This window comes from Monodon monoceros, unplaced genomic scaffold (genome assembly GCF_005190385.1).
Source record: "Monodon monoceros isolate NGI ecotype Baffin Bay Population unplaced genomic scaffold, NGI_Narwhal_1 Super_Scaffold_19, whole genome shotgun sequence".
In the NCBI taxonomy this organism is placed as follows: Eukaryota; Metazoa; Chordata; class Mammalia; order Artiodactyla; family Monodontidae; genus Monodon; species Monodon monoceros.
Window position 1 is genome coordinate 606,510 of NW_021703775.1, and position 15,153 is coordinate 621,662.

At 49.5% G+C, this 15,153-nt stretch overlaps 1 protein-coding gene across 3 annotated transcripts in view; it reads right to left on the reverse strand.

Annotated features, from left to right (window-relative positions):
• The window catches only part of LIMS1 (LIM zinc finger domain containing 1), a 92,661-nt gene that overhangs the window by 47,489 nt on the left and 30,019 nt on the right, over nucleotides 1-15,153 (reverse strand). The window lies entirely within an intron of this gene.

The following is a 15,153-nucleotide window of genomic DNA, read 5'->3' on the forward strand; positions in this document are numbered from 1 at the left end:
TTAACATGTGTTTTGCTATCACCTTCTGTATAAAGTTGCTCCACACACTGTTTCCACTCATTCCACCCATCCACCCCGCAGCAGGCGTGGACCTGCTGAGCACATTTCCACACTAAACATTCCTGTGACAAAACCAACAGGCGAAGGTCCCAGAGCAAGAATCCCTGGACGGCAGAGTTACCGGCAGCGGCTCTGAGCTCCTGAGGCCATGGCTCTTCTCCCCGGAATTCCAGGGCGTCGTGAGCATGACCACAGCACCTGTGCAGCCCCAGCCTGGTTTCAGGGCCCCAGTTACTACTGTCAACTTCCACCTCCAAACCATTTCACCAGGGCATCAAAACACCCCCGGGCTCTGCATGAAGTCTCATCTTGAAGCTTTCTGTCTGGGGGGACACCTTGCCAGCCATCTAACCCACAAATAAACAGGCAGCTGAAAATGTGTCAAGTCACAGGGGACAAGGCTGCTGCGAGGACGGCAGGGACGCAGGGAACGCCTCCCGAGGCAGAACCTCGGGTCTGATCCCCCAGAGCTGGAGGGAGGGGAGGCTCGGGGAGAGAGCAGCTCAGCTCGTGCAAAGGCCCTGAGGCTGCGCAAGGGGCTGGGGGCGGGGTGAGGCTAGAGAGCCAGTCAGGGGTGTCTCTCTGGTCCAAAGACCCCCTCCCAGGCCTGGGGAGGGGGGAGACCGAGCTGTCAGGATGGAGACGGGGGTGGTGGCCGGTAGCAGACCAGATGCAGAGCCCGGGCTGCACTCGTGCTGCTGTAGTCCTGCCCAAGGAGAGCCAGCATTTTAAACTGAATCTAAGAAGACTGTTTTCAAAGAGCACTTACAAAAGAAAGGGCTGGGGCACGAAGATGCGTACGCTGTGCCCCACGCGGAGCTGATGTAAGCGCCGCTCACAGCTGAGGAACACGCTCTCATTCGACGTTCACCTCCGTCCTACCAGCCGTGGGTCATTATTGTCCCCACTATGCATTTGAGGTAACTGAGTCTCCAAGCAGCTCAAGGTCCTGACGGGCAACACAGCCAACGAGGGAGACTGTGGATCCACACCCAGGTCTGAACGCGGACAAGCCCAGTCCAGGAAGCTTCGGGGGCACACAGGAGCAGGGCAGCGTTGGGGTCCGGGGTGAGCTGCCCCCAAATGTCCCTCAACAGCACATGGATTATTCTGAATTAAAGCTGCTTAAGAAACGGCCGATGTAAGAGGGACACTCTGACCCCCTCCTGTCTCCCTGAAGCGGGAAATAAGTCTCCGTGTGAAGGAGGGAGAAGGACACCCTAATGGCCAGAGACAGGGCAGCCCATACAAACAAACCCGCGACCTCTTTCAGTGACTAACCCCAGGGCCAAACCGTTCAGATCCTTCACTAACTGAGCATCCACAGCCTACGTTTCTTAGTCCTGTCAGTTCCTCACAAACTGTTTGTCTAAAAAAGCCACCTGCTTTGGCCACATCTTAGGTCCCATTTCTGCGAGACCTCCGTGCACAGGAATTGAAACTTGTTTCTTCTTCTCCTGTTCATCTGTCTTGCACCAGTTTTACTATTAGTTCAGCAACGAGAACTCCAGGGGGCAGGGGAGGTGTCCCCTCCCCACTGTGGGCACAGAGGCCCTGGGGACAACCCCAGACTAAACACAGGCTGGAGACAGACTCAAACCACGGTCCCCCCGCCTGCCCACTTTCTCTCCCAGAAATGAGGCAGGAGTCCAGCTGCACCTGGGTCCACGTGGTGGACGGGCCGCCGAGGGCTGGGAAGGAGGCCGAGGTCACTGACACAGACCTTCCTCCTATAGCTCTGGGGGCAGAAGCCAGTTGACGGCGTCAGACTTGAGCCTTGACGTTGCTGAATTCCTGGACTCCTTGGAGGCTGTCTCCCTTCAGGATACGTGTGATGACTCAGGCCAAGTGTTCGGGGAAAGAGGCAAAGATTCTAATGAAAAGGGGTGTTCTTGAGACCAAGTATGTAGTTGGACAGCAACAGGGGACCTGACGGGGGCCCACGTCCCCAGCTCCCGGTCTGCCGTCCCTCCTGGTCTGACAGCCTCCCCAGTGTCTGTCAACAGGAAAGTGCATATAACAAGTCGTGACCCCTTCCTGGAATACCACACTGCTACAGAAGAAAAATAATTCACTAAAGCTGCACAAATCCACACGGATAAACCTACCTAAGAACCGAGAGAGTGAAAAAGCACAGCTTGCACAGTATCACAAAGAGCACACACTATTTAAAATCTAAAACAAAATAAACAACCCCATGAGTGCTAAGAACACACAGTGTGTAATAAAAGGATGAACAGGAGAGTGGTTCCCTCCCAGAGGAAAAGCGGGAGGGAAAATCATCAGAACAGAAGTGTACCAAGAGCTCAACTGCACTTGTAATGTTTTATTTAAGGTAGGTGATGGGTATTTGGAGGCTCTTTCTATTAAATTCTACACCTTCATTTAAAAAAAAAAAAAGGATGAAGATGCAGAGCAGACGTTCTCTTAGAGCAGGTTTGTAAACCCCCAAGTTTCAAAGCACCACTTCTGCCACCATGTGGCTTCTCAGGGTATTACATGCACATGATTTTCAGGAAATGGAAGTCTAAAAAATGGCATTGTTAATTCTTAGGTGCAACGTCACAGGAATGGAACCCACTGCGAGAGCCTGAGTGTCCACCACTCGATACGTAACCAACACTAAAAGCCTTTCTTACCACTTCTGAATGATGCTTAATAACACAGAAGACAGAAAGCATCACGCTAGGTGCAAAAGAATGAAACTGGACCCCTATCTTACACCATGCACAAAAATTAACTCAAAATGGATTAAGGACTACATGTAAGACCTGAAATTATAAACTCCTAGAAGGAAATATAAAGGAAAAGCAACTTGACATCTGTCTTGGCAACGATTTTTTTGTATATGACACCAAAAGCACAAGCAACAAAAGCAAAAATCAACAGGTGGGACTACATCAAACTGAAAAGCTTCTGTCCAGCAAAAGAAACAATAAAAAAATAAAAAGGCAACCTACAGAATGGGAGAAGATATTTCAAATCACATATCAGATAAGGGGTTAATATCCAAGATGTATAAAAAAAAAAAAAAGAATCTGATTTAAAAATGGGCACGAGGGCTTCCCTGGTGGCGCAGTGGTTAGGAATCCGCCTGCCAGTGCAGGGGACATGGGTTCCATCCCTGGTCCGGAAAGATCCCACATGCTGCGGAGCACCTAAGCCCATGCACCACAACTACTGAACCTGAGCTCTAGAGCCCGTGTGCCACTACTGAAGCCCGCGCACCTAGAGCCCGTGCTCCGCAACAAGAGAAGCCACCGCAATAAGAAGCCTGTGCACTGCAATGAAGAGTAGCCTGACCGGGGCCCACGTCCCCAGCTCCCGGTCTGCCATCCCTCCTGGTCTGACAGCCTCCCCAGTGTCTGTCAACAGTATTGTTAATTGTTGTTATACCCCCGCCGCAACTAGAGAAAGCTGGCACGCAGCAACGAAGACCCAACACAGCCATGAATGAATGAATGAATGAATGAATGAATGAATAAATAAATAAATAAATGAAAATGGGCATGAGGGAATTCCCTGGCAGTCCAGTGGTTAGGACTCGGTGCTTTCACTTCCGTGGACCTGGCTTTGATCCCTGGTCGGGGAACTAAGATCCCACAAGTCGTGGGACGCAGCAAAAAAAAAAAAAAGGCACCAGACCTGAGCAAGCCATTTTTCTTTCTTTCTTTCTTTCTTTTTGGCCGTGCAGCATGTGGGATCTTAGTTCCCCGACCAGGGATCGAACCCATGCCCCCTGCATGGGAAGCACGGCGTCTTAACCACTGAACCGCCAGGGAAGTCCTTGAACAGACATTTTTCCAAAGACATACAGATGACCAACAGGTACACAAAAAATGCTCAACATCACTAATCATCAGGGAAATGCAAATCAAATCACAATGAGCTATCACCTCACACCTATCAGAAATGCTATTATCAAAAAGACAAGAAGGGACTTCCCTGGTGGCAAAGTAGTTAAGACTCCGCACTCCCAATGCAGGGGGCCCGGGTTCGATCACTGCTCAGGGAACTAGATCCCACATGCATGCCGCAGCTAAGAGTTCGCATGCCACAACTAAGAAGCCCGCCTGCTGCAACTAAGACCCAGTGCAACTAAATAAATAAATATTAAAAAAAAAAAAAAGACAAGAAATAACAAATGTTGGCAAGGATGTGGAAAAAAAGGGAACCCTCCTGCACTGTTGGTGGGAACGTCAATTGGTGCAGCCATGATGGAAAAGAGTATGGAAGGTCCTCAACAAACTAAAAATAGAACTGCCATGTGACCCAGCAATTCCACTTCCGGGTCAATATATCTGAAGGAAATGTAATCACGATCTCAAAGAAATATTTGTGTCCCTTTGTTCACTGCAGCATTATCCACAATGACCAAGACATGGAAACCACCCAAGTGTCCATCGCTGGATGAACAGATAAAGAAAACCACACACACACACACACACACACACACACACGAGTGTTAGCCATAAAAATGAAGGACATCCTGCCACTTGCAACAACATGGATGGTCTTTAGGGCATTACACTAAGTGCAATAAATCAGAGAGAGACAAATACTATACGATCTCTCTTACATGTGCAATCTAAAAGCATTGAATCCATAGAAACAGAGTAGAAGGGAGGTGCCAGGGGCTGGGGAGTGGTGGGGCAGAAATGGAGAGATGCTGGTCAAAGGGCACAGAGTTCCAGTTACGAGAGGAATACGTTTTGGGGATGTGATGTCCAGCATGGTGACAACAATTAACAATACTGTATACTTGGAGGTCATGAGAACAGTTTTTATGTTCTCACCAGCACAACAAAATGGTAACTATGTGAGGTCATGGGTAGGTTAATTAACCTTATTGTGGTAAGCATCTTGCAAAACTATACACATGTCTCAAATCATCACATTACACACCTTAAAATTACACAATGTTATACGTCAATTACATTTCAGTAAAGCTGGAAAAAGAAAACGTTTTTTGAAACATTATGCTATGAAGCCCAAAGATAATGAGAAAGTTATTGCACATAAACTGTCGGAAAAAAAGGATGCATGTAGGCTACATCAGAGATAAGAGGGTTAAATGAGTCATAAGGCCAGCAAAACCAGGTGAGACGGGCCGGCTTCCAGACACAACTACCTGGTAGGTGAATGAAGACCTCTACTCCAAACCCAGAAGTAAAGAAGCAGGAAGAACACAGTAAAAAGAAACCTGTCCACAGCATGGACGCTGACGCGCAGAACGTAGCACTTTTAATAGCAAACTTTACCTGAGATCAGCACCAACACCCAGGTTAGAGAGAAGCAAACCTAAAGCTCATACACAGTGGTCTTAACTAGACATGTGGGAACACGTCCTCGTGTGAGATTATTTGCACAGGTGCACTTATTTGGTGGACGGAGACAACTGGCTTAACTGCGGTCCATTCATCCCTGGGGGGGAGGGCGTACAGCAGCGCTCGCCCGACCCCTTATCCTGATCAAGCTGCGCCTCGCACTCCGCTGCCCCCAAACCCCCAGTCGCCCTCAGCAGCCCCCTTCTCACCAGCCCAGCCACTGTGCGGAAGGTCACGTCGCCCCTCCCTTCGTATGCACGCCCTCCCAGGCCCCCCACGCCACCACCGCACACCCCGCTGTCCCCCGGTCCCTAGGCCCGCCCTTCTGCGCTGGGCCAGGCGTGGTCGGTCAGCCTTGAACTCAGATCCCAGCCTGGGCAGGGGCTTACTGGAGTTTTTCTTCCTAAGGGATGGTTATACCCATGCCCCACGGAGCTACTGTGAAAAGGACGTGGATTAATGGAGTAATAAGCACATTGGGAGTGCTCGATGAAAAACAAGTATCACATCATCATCGATACTTCTTCTCCTCACTGCTGTCAAAGCTGTATTTTTTTTTTTTTTTTTTTTTGCAGAATGCGGGCCTCTCACTGTTGTGGCCTCTCCCGTTGCGGAGCACAGGCTCCGGACGTGCAGGCCCAGCGGCCATGGCTCACGGGCCCAGCTGCTCTGCGGCATGTGGGATCTTCCCGGACCGGGGCACGAACCCGTGTACCCCGCGTCAGCAGGCGGACTCTCAACCACTGCGCCACCAGGGAAGCCCTGTATTTTTTTTTTTTTAATGCAAATCTGAGCATATTATGTTTCAGTTCGGAAGATGATGTCTATTTTCCAGAGGGAGAAGTCCAGAGACCCTGGTGTTGCAGGAGACATAAGCCTTCACCACCTCCTTACCTGCGGCCTCACGTCCAGCCACTTCTCCCTCCCAGAGTCCACACGCTCTGCGTCTCCCTCCTGTGATGAGCTGCCAGACACCCCTGCCCCACTGGGCTGGTAGCAGATCTGGATCCCCACACGGTTCCACTCTGTGGGGACTCGCAGAGCTCCTGGAGGGGCTCCTGCAGACAAATCCTCCCCACGGCACCTGCCACACTGGGATGCTCGGAGGCAGCTCACAGTGGGTCCACAGAAAAGCCTGCTGAACGACTGACGTTTGGAAACTTCGCAGAAACACAAGAATGTTGATCGATTTTTTTAAAAGTGTCTCACAAAATTGTGATACTTTTTCTTACTAACGTATACACAACCGTAACTGGAGTTTACCCCAAAGAGGTGCGTGATTCATGGGGACAGTTGGCTGGGTGCTGGGAAGGTGAGCAGCTTCCCATAAAGAGGCTCTCCTTGGTGAATTTTCAAAAGCTTAAAAGCTTGACCTTCAGTTTCTGAAGGCTGGCAACCCCGTTTTGTCAGTTTATCCAAAGTGGATGCGTCTCAGCAGTTGTGATTAACACGTGTAGAGCGGATGTGAAAACCAGGAATCCAGGCTGTAACCACCAGGCCAACGAACACACTCAGCTTGCATGACCAGCCCGTCCCCTCCCGGGTGTAGACCAGGTGAGAAGTCAGATCACCGTCAGAAGGTTTGTCTGGTGGGCGTCCCGGGGCATCACACGAGCTACCAGGTTTGCTGCGGGGGAACCTGGTGCTCAGGCCTCACCTGTTTCCTTCTGTTTCTTTCTACATTCAGTCACTCCATCCCTCAAGGTGACTACAGGTCTCTGTCCTGTACTGATTTCAAAGTCTGACCTCCTTCCTTCCTAAACTGCTCTTGGGCACCTCACTGCTGTCCCTGAGTTGACATGGACACAGAGAACCTGGGGACCGACGTCGGGACCATCCTTCACGACATAACCTAAGTGAGGCATCACTACAGCCCAACATGAAACGTTCCTCTGCTGACATTTAACCACACGCCTGGCAGGTGGCAGGTACACAGTAGATAACTGTGGATAAAGAGGAAAAGGCGGACAACGTAGGATATCAAGAGAAATAAACAGAAGTTTCAAAAAGAAAAAAAAAATTTTAATACAAAATATTTGACATTTTGAATGGGCACTTTCAGCTCAATACACACAGGTTTTCTAGGATGCAGGTAATATAAACCACCTCAGGTTAATTTCAGCAGAAGAGGTACTTAAAAAAGGATGTTGGGCTGTTCACAGAATCTCCAGGATCAACAAGGCACTGAGCTCATAACAGCAAAGAGAGCACCCTGCCCACCGGCCGGCCAGTCACACATCTTCCCCAGGCGCAGACAGCACCGCAGGGGCGTCTGGCCCCCCAGCCCGGCCCCGCCGCAGCCACGTCCTCTAGGAATGATGGCAGGCATCCCTGCCTGCACCTCTGAGCCCGACAGCCGGCAGTCACGCCTGGGTCTCAGCTGCACCCGGGACTGGCGAGGCCGGGGCGGGGGCTCAGCACCTCAAGTGGGAGCAGGACTCAGCATCCCCTGGAGACTCACCAGATGGAGAAATCAACAAACAATGGGATTCCATTAAAAAGGAATGATGTAAATTAACCACTCCCAAACAAAAACAAACACAAACCTCCCCCCAGGGGAACTGCTCTCGCCTGGTAGAGGTTCACATCTCTGACTGCCACGTGCTGACAAGATTCGGGTCGGCCCGGCAGCTCTACAGACACCCCAGCCCCCCCCCCCCGCCCCCTGGTCCTTGGTTGGCTCCAAGGAGCAGTGGGCAGGCGGCTCTGATGAGTCTCCAGTTTTCTTCCAGGACAGGAAGGAAGGAAGCTAGTTCATGCTGGTTACAAGAAATCCACTCGTGAGGATGGCGACCAAGAGAAGACTTGTTTCGATGTAGTTAAAGTATGTCACTATCTAGTCATTTCCACAGAACTGGATTTAACTTGCGAGGATCTGAACGCAGTGATGTCTAAAACCTGACAACGTTAAACAGCGTCTTCACGACTGCTAACCTCCTCCGCCGCAGGGTCAGCAGACTGTTTCTATAAAGGTCAGAGCGAGACTACTTCAGGCTCCGAGGGCCACACGGCCTCTGTCACGACTTTTCACCTGATCCTGTGGCTCAGAGGTGGCCCCGGACAACAGCAGACAAATGCTGGGCTGCGTCCCAAGACTGATGTTTAAGTTTTGTGTAATTTTCACATCTTCTTTTCATTTTTTTCAACCATTTAAAAACATCGAAACCATTCTTTGCTCACGGGCTGTGGGCTAGATTCATTAGCCTGCAGACTGAACCACATCTGGCAAACTCACTCAAAGCACCATTTACTGGAGAGCCGCGAGAAAACAGATTTTTCTTTATAAGATGCTAACTCCTCGAGCAAAATATCCGACCCCACTTTCCCAAAGCGAATGCCCCAAAGAGCCACAGTCACAGCCTCCACAAGGACGAGGGCGGAACTACAAGAGGAAAACAGACTCCCAGCTTCCACTGCGCCTGCACACGTGACAGCGTCAACACGGGGTCTGACCCGTGCACACCCGCCTGGCCGGGGCCTCACTCCCCACGGGACGACCTGCCCAGAGAGGAAGGTGACAGCTGCGGAGTCGGGGAAGAACAGGGAGTGCTGTGCTCGGGGCAGACACACCTTCCTCTCCCCAAATCACTAGTGTCCAACAATCAGGACTCCATCCCATGCAAAATTCCAAACTGGGTGTTTTATCATCACTGACCTGCACCGAGATGCTCACCGCCCAGCTGCTCCGTCTTCAATCTCTCCTTCTAAGTATAGTACTAATCAATTTTTCCTTTCTCCCAGCTTATAAGAAGCCATAAGTTTCCTTCAATTCTATTAAAGCTGTGATAAGAAAAAAACATCTGACAAACTACTTTAAACTAAAACGTTAAGGATTGAAACTATAATTCCCCAGAACATTTTTACTTGACAGTTACCTTCATTATTCTGACCAATAACATGGAAATACCACCCACAATGGGAGGTATTTTTTAGCAGAAAGCTTTCTTTGCGCCTCAGATCACATGTAAGACCCACCTGGTGAAAAAATCCACTTGTAAAGTAATAAATTTGGCGAAAGTATATATTTATTTTGGTTCATTGTGAATCTGATATACTGGAAAATTGACTAGTTGGAGGGTCTTGAGCCAGCTTCTTACACATCAGGTCCTGATTCTAACATGCGTGCCCCGCAGGGCTGAGGCAGGGGTCAGAGGTGACGTGCACAGCCTCACACGGGGCAGGTACCCGCAACTGGCGGTTATCACCATAAAGAGGACGTCTAAGAAAGAGCTTAGAATTTAATGTGTAGAACATGTAGGAGAAGGCTTTAAAAGAACAGCATTTCTGTTTGCATTATGGAAAATGAAGAAAAAGGAAACGTGCGCAAAGAAATTCTTCTGGTTGTGGAAGTGGAAAGACAGAGCCTGTGTGTGTCCCTGTCTCTCACACGGGCAAACACACACATACACAGGCACCTGCCGGAAAGTACCAGACCGCTCTGTGCTAGTGAATTTGCAGCTTATTCAGTTATCAAAATTCACAATATTTTAACTGTCCTACTTAGTACAAGGCTTCTAAAAAAACCTCAGAAATGCAGTTGCCATTATAATCGTGTGTTGTGGTAGAGGCTGGGAGCACGAATAACCTGACGTTATAAGAAAATTTTCATGTACGTGCTTCCGTGCATTTTTCTGTGAAGGTCTATAAGCCTCAGCGCCCCAGAGTGCTCTGGACTAGTAAGTCCAACTAAGACGGTAACGACCCATCTAACTGCTCCAAGCACCTCCAGACTCTTTTCTCCATGCCCTCGTTGTGCGCACTCCTACCAGGGATACAGGACAGAAGACTGAACCCACCCGCATGTTATGTAATCATTTTACACTAAGCTAAGCTTCCTAAAGGGTCTGCCACGCCCCCGCCCCGTCTGCACAACGCTGTCATCAGGCACACTGTCACCTCCAGGGGATGCTACCACTGACGCGACCACCTGATCTAACATAAAACTCTCATCTTCTCACCTGTGCAACTGAGAAAACTGCGTGCGTCTTTCCAACTGGTTTGGCCAACCTATCGCTGTGACATCTCAAGGCTGAGAGAAGGGGCTGACAAAGCCAGAGTGATGGGGGGCAGGGGGAGGTCTCCTGCCTCAACAAACAGTCCCCTCAGCCTCTCCAGTAAGTTTCAACTGTGAGCCCGCATTCTGGAATATGACCCTGTGGGGTGGATTAAAAAGGCTGAGGTTTTTTTGTTTTTTTTTTTTGCGGTACGCGGGCCTCTCACTGCTGTTGCCTCTCCCGTTGCGGAGCACAGGCTCTGGACGCGCAGGCTCAGCGGCCATGGCTCACAGGCCTGGCCACTCCGCAGCATGTGGGATCTTCCCGGACCGGGGCATGAACCCGTGTCCCCTGCATCGGCAGGCGGACTCTCAACCACTGTGCCACCAGGGAAGCCCAAGGCTGAGTTTAAGGATCATTTTCTGGACTTCGGAATTGAGGTTCAGTAAGATTAACTGCCCCCCCCCAAACAAGCGAAAATACCTAAAGTGAGGGGACTCTGCTCTGGCCATTCGGCTCTGTTAACTTTAATTAGAACAAATTATTTTTGGTGTCCTGGATAGGGAGGATGCTTAATGATGTACAATCGCTAACCCTTAAAGGCTGCACATCGTTAAAAAGTATTTTACGAAAAGAGGGAAAGTAAGTTGTATTAAAAATCCTCATCTTTGCAGAGAATTGCCAAAATAAATAATTATTTTTAAAGTTATATTTGAGGTATATATTGAAGACTAACATTGAATAATAACTTACTTTTTTGCCCTTTTTTCTTATCACAGAGTATCCTCAACAACTCATTTATGAATGGGAAAAAAAATGAGGCTCTAAATCCTAACAAAGTGATGTCTCTTGCAGGAATAGAAAAATCCATCCTAAAATTCATAGGAACTTCAAGGAACCCCAAAAAGCCAAAACAATTTTGAAAAAGATGAAGTTGGATGTCTCACACTTCCTGATTTCAAAACTTACTACAAAGTTCCAGTAATCTAAATAGTGCAGTGCTGGCATAAGGACAGACACACAGACCAATGGAAGAGAACGGAGGGCCTGGGAATAAACCCTCACAAATATGGTCAAATGATTTTCAACAAGGGTGCCAAGGCCACTCAATGGGGAAAGTGCAGTCTTTTCAACAAATGGTGTTGGGAAAAATGTATATCCACATGCAAAAGACTGAAGTTGGACTCTTAATCTCATACTATAAACAGAAATTAACTCCAAATAGCCCAAATAAAACTCTTAGAAGAAAATATAGGAGAAAAACTTCATGACAGTAGCTTTGGTTATGATTTATTGGATATGACACCAAAAGCACAGGCAACAAAAGTAAAAACAGACAATGGGAACTACACCATCATTACAAACTTCTGTGCATCAAAGGACACAATCAACAGAGTGAAAAGGCCACCTACAGAATGGGAGAAAATATTTGAAAATCACCTATCTGATAAGGAGTTCATATCTAGAATCTATAAAAAACTCACACAACTCAACAACAGAAACCAACCAGATTAAGTGGGTATAGAGGGGGAAAGACTGGAAGACAGAAGTGAAATGGGGCAAAGAGGACAAAGTAGGCAGAACCACAGGAAGAAAAGGAGGAAGGGGAAATTCCAAGAACATTTAAAAATAATTTCTGCTTTGCTGGAAGAGACGTGTGCACTGTGGTGGATCTTGCCCGCAGAGGAGCTGAGATCCGTGGAAATTCCCACGTAAGGACGCCTGCTCGTGGCTGTTTCCGCAGGCGGACGCTACAGCTGCTCATCTGAGTAAGGCATTAGGCATCTGGAGGAAAAGATTCTTTGGCAACAGTGTCCATATATACATTAAAGGCTGTGGTTTCCATTCTTAATGGCCAGTAGATTTGCCAAGACAAGTCATGCCGCCCAAGTATGTGGTTCAGCGTCTGGCAGTCAAGGTCTCACAGTTTTCCTGTGGTCACTGCTGGAGGTGGAGACTGAGGTCGCGTGACTTTACTGCTCTCCACGAACGGCCCCTCAGTCAGGAACGTGCTCACACGTGCGGTGACGTTCTGCCATCCGTAAATGGGACCTTTCTATCTCAGGCGAAGCTGCTTCCTGCCCACCCAGAATCCCTCCCAAGGGCTTCAAACAGAGCCTCTATGTTTGGATGAGTCTCAGTAACCTCTCCTTAGGTCTACGCTGTGCAGCTTGGTAGCTACCAATCACACACAGCAACTCAGGTGAGGCGAGTCCAAATTGAGGCATGCTATAAGTGTAAAATACATTCGGGATTCCAAAGATTTAGTTCCCAAAAGCGTAAAGCATCTCAGTAACTGTTAATGTGACCACAGGATGTATATAGTTTGGCATTTTGAGTTAAACCTAATATATTATTCAAGTTAGTTTCACCTGTTCCTTTCTGCACGTGGCTGCTAGGAAAACTTAAAACTACACAGTGGCCGTGGCTCACGTGACATGTTATTGGACAGGCCATTCTAGATAAGGTCGCAGGCCCCGTTTAAGGAATCAAGAAATGTGGCCCAGAAATCATCCTGAGGGCAAGGCACTGAAAACTCAGGCGACAACAGGAGCCTTTGATTCCCTTCACTGCAACCGCACAGCCTGGGGTGGGGCTGGGAGGGCAGCCTGGGCTGGGACCCCGACCCTCATCAGCTGGGGCGGGTTCGACTCTGGCCTTAACGCGCGCACATGAAGCTCCCTCGGGGGTTGCCAAGGACTAGAACCCAAGGAAAGCATTTCCACGGTCAGCATGGGGGATCGCGTTCTCAGTAAGGGTGCTGCCCTTTCCTTTAAGGTCTTAGAAATCCCGTGGACACGCTCAGTGGCTGATTCAGTCACCCCGGGGTTAGTCAGAGAGCCTGGATCCTGAGTCTCTTTTTTCCTTCCTCTCCACTCCAACCACATCCATGGAATTCAGCCTCACAGGGCAGGGCGTGTGCAAAGCTTTCCGGGCGAACCCATCCCCTCCCACAGCTGCACTGCCGGCTCCGGTCCTCCGATAGCTTCTCCCACCTCCTCGCGCTGGTCCGTGAACTCACAAATCAGTACAATTAACTCCAAAATTCTGGCGGCGGCTCATGTTCTCCTTAGGACCGTTATTAACAACTGGCTGCTACCGCCCACATTTAAGTGTAGCTCTGCCATAACTGTAGCTACTTCCTGCCCACGCCTGCAGTCTCCTAAGACGCATGGATACGTCCTTTATTCACCACAGGGTCTGATCAGATGCACCACAAATGAAGACCTTTACAGTGGCCTGAGAAATAAGTAAAGTCAGACTCAACACTGACTTTCAATTACTGGCCAGGCCAATCAGGATTACAAGGAATGAAAAGCACCCTGACTAAGATATCCTGGCTTGGCAGTCTGGACTTTATTTCTGGCTGGTTTGTGGAAAAGCCACTTTTATGATTTCCTTGCAGCTGTTGCTAGCAACGTGCTGGGCTGGCAGCCCTGAAGACTGAATTTCCTGCTTCGATGATGTCATTTTCTTTTTTTTTCTTTTTCTTTTTTTTTTGCGGTACGCGGGCCTCTCACTGTCGTGGCCTCTCCTGCTGCGCAAGGAGCACAGGCTCCGGACGCGCAGGCTCAGCGTCCATGGCTCACAGGCCCAGCCTTTCCGCGGCATGTGGAATCTTCCCGGACCGGGGCACGAACCCGTGTCCCCTGCCTTGGCGGGCGGACTCTCAACCACTGCGCCACCAGGGAAGCCCCTTGCTATTTTTTTCTTCGATGATGCCATTTTCTTATTCTCCACCCAACTTTCCCCAAATATTCACCATCACTTATTACGAGTGCCAACCCTTCTGAAGGTCTGTCTTAAGGAAGCTCACTGTGCGTGGATCCCTCCCAAAAGGACAGCAAGGTCAGGTCGGGGCAGGGGGAGTGGAGGGGGAACTGCAGGATTGCCCCCCAACCACGCCCCTTTAGAGAAGGTGGAGGAGGGGCAGGGCAGAGGCAGGAAGGGGAAGGGAAGGGAGGGGAGAAGACTGAAGGAGGAAAAGGCCAAAGGCAGAAAGAGGTCTGTGCAGCAGCGGTCGGGCTGCGGAGGCTCTGAAGAGGAGAGATTCTCAGGTGCTAAACAGAACGCGGTTCCTTCCAACCCTGAGACGCGCTCAAATGGTGCAGAGTAGGGCTTCCCTGGTGGCGCAGTGGTTGAGAGTCCGCCTGCCGATGCAGGGGACACGGGTTTGTGCCCCAGTCTGGAAGGATCCCACATGCCGCGGCGCGGCTGGGCCCGTGAGCCATGGCCGCTGAGCCTGCGCGTCAGGAGCCTGTGCTCCGCAGCAGGAGAGGCCACAGCAGTGAGAGGCCCGCGTGCCGCAAAAAAAAAAAAAAAATTCATGTAATAAAATGCCAAAAAGCATCCCTAAGGTCTTTTACAGAAAAAGTCTCTGCAGGACCATAAACTCTATGGCACTGAACATTATCAAGGTTGTTAATATTTTCTCCGCAAACATACAGTATAACCTCCCTTTCTCACCCACCCTTGCTGTGAAACCCATAAAACATACAGTTGCTTTTACAGACATTCGACAATACACACCCACAGGAAGTAACGACCACATCGTTGCCCTCTGCAGCAAGAAGCAGACATTAGCACAGCCAAAGGCTACTAGGAGACCGTTCTGCTACTGTACTTGCAAGTTTAGACCAGTGTCTTTGAGGTTTGCTTTCAAATGACTGAGAAGGACAGGTCAGGGGGTAACAAACCCAGAAACACAGCAGAAGCCTGCGACTGGCTGCTCTGGGCTGTCACCTCCACTGCTCTGGAGGCCACTGCCCATC